The sequence below is a fragment of the Podarcis cretensis genome, assembly GCF_951804945.1.
Source record: "Podarcis cretensis genome assembly, chromosome: 9".
NCBI classification, from domain to species: Eukaryota; Metazoa; Chordata; class Lepidosauria; order Squamata; family Lacertidae; genus Podarcis; species Podarcis cretensis.
The window spans coordinates 30,067,547-30,072,024 of NC_137178.1; the positions used below are offsets into that span (position 1 = coordinate 30,067,547).

Here is a 4,478-nt window from a genome sequence, read left to right on the forward strand (position 1 = left end):
TAACCACGATGGTTTTGGTCTAGCTCCACAGTCGGAGGCCAGTTGCTGGGAACTGCATAAGGAGTGAGTGCTGTTGTCCTCAGGCACTGCTTGTGGGCCTCCCATTGGCATCTGGTTGGCCACTGTGAAAACACGATGCTGGGAAGATGAGCCACTGCTCTGATCCAGCACGACTTTTCTTATGCTCTTAATAAAGAATTTTGGGGAAAGATAACTGCTTTTCTCATTAATTGACTGTAATAAACTGATCACAAAACAGGCAGTTAAGCCTAACAATGAATGCTGACACAACAGAGCATGAAACACAATCACTAGATGATGGCAACTTAAGGCTGTTTTATATATACTGTATATATATATACACACACACACACATCACTGTGGATTTTTATTTGTGTTTACAGGAAGGCACACGTTATGACAATTCACAAGACTTTGTATCAAGAGCACAAACTTATTTTTAAAAAACAATACAAAAAAGACAAACACTCATAAGACGCTTTCCCAGCTCCTCTATAACCCAATGGAAGTTTCTCTGCTTAATTTAATGGAATGTGAATTATAGCCTTGACCAGCTTTTGCACAGAGGTGTGTTCTTAGAATTTCAGTATATTCACCTAAAACAGGCCCCCTTTACCAGAAAAGTCATTACTGGGAGAAGGGAACACAGAAGAGGTAGCCCATTTAGTACCCTCCACAAGTTGGGGGCAACCCAGTCAAGTGGTACAAATAATAAAATTGTTATCAGTATCATTATTATTCCAACAGCCATCAGCTCTAGCCAGCATGGCCAATAGTCAGGGATACTAGGAGTTGTCCAGCTACATCTGAAGGGCACATGCCACGTATCCCTGGCACACAGGTCAATTATGTATTGCTACTAGACTTTAACCCACGTGGGTGGCGCTGTGGGTTAAACCACAGAGCCTAGGACTTGCCAATCAGAAGGTCGGCAGTTCAAATCCCCGAAACGGGGTGAACTCCCGTTGCTCGGTCCATGCTCCTGCCAACCTAGCAATTCGAAAGCACGTCAAAGTGCAAGTAGATAAATAGGTACCGCTCTGGTGGGAAGGTAAACGGTATTTCCGTGCGCTGCTCTGGTTTGCCAGAAGTGGCTTAGTCATGCTGGCCACATGACCCGGAAGCTGTACGCCAGCTTCCTCGGCCAATAAAGCGAGATGAGCGCCACAACCCCAGAGTCGGTCACAAATGGACCTAATGGTCAGGGGTCCCTTTACCTTTACCTTACTATCTCCTCTGCCTATATAATCCCATGGTGGATTTTATGATAATCCTTGAGTATGATGGGAGCTGGGCTTTTGACATATAGAGTATCATAAAACAGCTAGCATATTCAATAACACAAAAGCTGCCTGATTGTGTATATGAAACACTACAGGATGGTAGTTTAAAGTCATTGTAAGCTCTGCAGAGTAGATGATTGATGTTCTGGCTTAATGTGTCTTTTAGAATAATTATTAAATAAGGATTTCTGTTCTTTTCACCATCAGTGATGAAGGTCAGCAGCCTTTAATCTTGTTATAAGTGTTATCCTTTCAGTTCAGTGTTTCCAGAAAGACCAAAAACATAAATCACAAGAGAGTACAAATTTCATTTGCAAAACAAAAGAAACGAAGTTGGGTGGTGGGAGGAGATGGATGAATACCAAGTTACTGCTGTATGATGCATTTGTAGTCTTGTTTATGTTGCGATCTAAAGAGATGCCTGCCGCTCAGCCACTCTCATGGACACACTCCCAAGGAGAAAGGCTATTTATGGGCTGACCAGATTTGTGGGGATTTATGGGCTGACCAGATTTGTGGCAAATAAGAAAAAGACAAAGAACATGACAGGCATTTTAAAACACAGGTTGCAGTTCACCACTAAAACACATTCAGTTTTGCTACGTTGCATGGCCATTATTGGTTGACTCCACGACTTGTCCAGTCTCCAAGCACAGCTGCCTTTTCAACCAGATTGCCTTTCTCCAAAGAGCATAGTCTTATTATGTTCCAGGACAAGTGATATGGCATTCCTGTCCTAATGCCCAGTGGCACAGGGGAGTCCATCTCAACTGAGCAAATCATTGACACCATGTCTTTTGTAGATTAGCAGCACACTGAAAGTAAACAAGACATATCAGGTTGGTCACTCTGCAAACTTCAGGTTAGATTTCTAGAGAAAGAGAGAGAGAGATGGTGAATGAATGAGTATGCTTTGCATCTTCATAGGAGCCAACTCCTAGGGGCCAGGGGCCCTTTGCTCCCCAAATAAAATATTTGAGGAGGCCATGGCCACCCAAAGTTGATGGGTATTGCCATTCAAATGGTGTACATGTGTATCATCTTGTCATCAATTATGCAGGGTGGGGCTTACCATACCCCCCCCCATGCCTCTCCCTTTCTCTCTGCTAAATCAGGGATGAATCAGTAATGTTTGACAGGCTAGAATGAATTTAATCCCCTCAATAGAGAGACCAAGAGCTTACCCACACTTCCTCTCATCCCAGTGAAAGCCAGTGTGGTGTAGTGGTTAAGAGCAGTAGACTCGTAATCTGATAAACCGGGTTTGTGCCTCTGCTCCTCCACATGCAGCTGCTGGGTGACCTTGGGCTAGTCACACTTCTCTGAAGTCTCTCAGCCTCACTCACCTCACAGAGTGTTTGCTGTGGGGGGGGAGGGGAAAGGAGAATGTTAGCCGCTTTGAGACTGCTTTGGGTAGTGATAAAGTGGGATATCAAATCCAAACTCATCACCCCACTGCTTTCCCCCTAAGGAAAACCACTCTTTGGCGCTCAATCAGAGCAAACAGTGCTTCATGTATTTACTTGGGTTGCCATTTGTTCCGATCTGTTACTAAAGAGCGGGTTTTCCCTTGGAAAGGAGCAGAGCAAGGTGGAAACTGCTTGAACTCATGCCTAGAAAGCACAAATCAAGTAGAAAACCATTCAGTCATGTGCTTTCTAGCCATGGCACAAGTGCGGACAAGCCCCACATGCACTGCTTTGACAGAGCAATTGAGGCGGCTGGGGCCACACGTCAGCAACTTCAGTCTCCCAAATACAGTGGTACCTCAGGTTAAGAACTTAATTCATTCTGGAGGTCCGTTCTTAATCTGAAACTGTTCTTAACCTGAGGTACCACTTTAGCAAATGGAGCCTCCCACTGCCGCTGCACCACTGCTGCCAATTTCTGTTCTCATCCTGAAGCAAAGTTCTTAACCCGGGGTACTATTTCTGGGTTAGCGGAGTCTGTAACCTGAAGCGTCCGTAACCCGAGGTACCACTGTACATATAATTAGTCTGAAACTGTTGACTGGTTCTCCAGCTCAGCTTTCAGAAATAAAGATTGCTATCCCTCTGTCACCCTTTAATCAAGTATAATACACCTGGCTTTCTTTAACCACCTCAACTATAAATACAATAGGGCAGGTAAAATGTGTACTATATAACATCAAGTATGACCCCGTGGATCCTTTACAGCCAGCCCCAAGGTAGCCATATGGGAATGGTTTGCAAAATCCCTCATTGAAATTGCTATTCCTTCAATTGTTGTTGTTTCCAGTAGCAAGAAGTGGATGATCAGAAAGTAAAAAAGAAACAAGAAGCCTTGAATAAGATATTATAATATTAGTATTGTTCTGTGAGGCGCCATCAGGATCCTGCTAGGCAACTTGGGCATGATCTAAAATTAAATTAATTAAATCAACTCACCAAAATTTATCTTGAAAAATGAGAATTAGATCTGATAACTAGCTGGGTCCCTAACAACCCTCATGCTTTTCTAAATCTTGTCATCATATTCCATTTATTTGTCAGTTAGCCAAGCCCCCTTATCCCTTTTGTTTTTATCTCTTTTTCCTATATTTGATCAATATTGTTCTAGTAATTAGCAGCTGATAACAGCACATAGCATCTCCTAGGCAAAAGCATTAAAACTGAACAGTGAACTCAACTGAACCTTCCATTACCCAGAACAGCCCAGAAACACGGGGGCATCTCTTCAGGTTGGCAGTCATTTTGCTTTTTACGGTCTAGTTGCCATAAACCATCATGACTTATACTTTAGGTATCTTTTGATTCTTTATTTCCACAATAAAGAACTGTGGCTAGGTCTGGTCAGCAGCCTTGAAGGTCTGAAATAGCGACATATTTGGGGATTCCCTCAGATTTAAATACTTCATTTGCATCATTCATATGGCTACCTCTGGTCCAAAATTGGCCTACTGGCCTACTCATTGCTATTTTTCTAGAAAAAGAGGTGCCGGAACTCAGCATGAACACCTCTTAGAATGGCAATGGCACCCACCTGAAAGGTGCCAGAACTGAGTTCCAGTTGAAAAAAAAGGCCTGGGCCTACTTAACTGTCTATATTACTTATGATTGCTTGGGTCCAGCCAAACAAAGCTCTGTTATGTTTTTAAGAGGTACCCTATGATGTTGTATCACTTTCCATTTTAGAGATTTCTCAGTGAATTGC

At 43.0% G+C, this 4,478-nt stretch overlaps 1 long non-coding RNA gene across 1 annotated transcript; it reads right to left on the bottom strand.

The window, feature by feature from the left end:
- Window positions 1-316: 316 nt before the first annotated feature.
- On the bottom strand, window positions 317-3,173 carry LOC307224083. Its single transcript, XR_013842411.1, has 2 exons — window positions 2,489-3,173; window positions 317-2,119 (listed from the first exon to the last, which is right to left on the bottom strand). It is a non-coding gene; the product is annotated as an uncharacterized lncRNA (long non-coding RNA).
- Window positions 3,174-4,478: the final 1,305 nt, after the last annotated feature.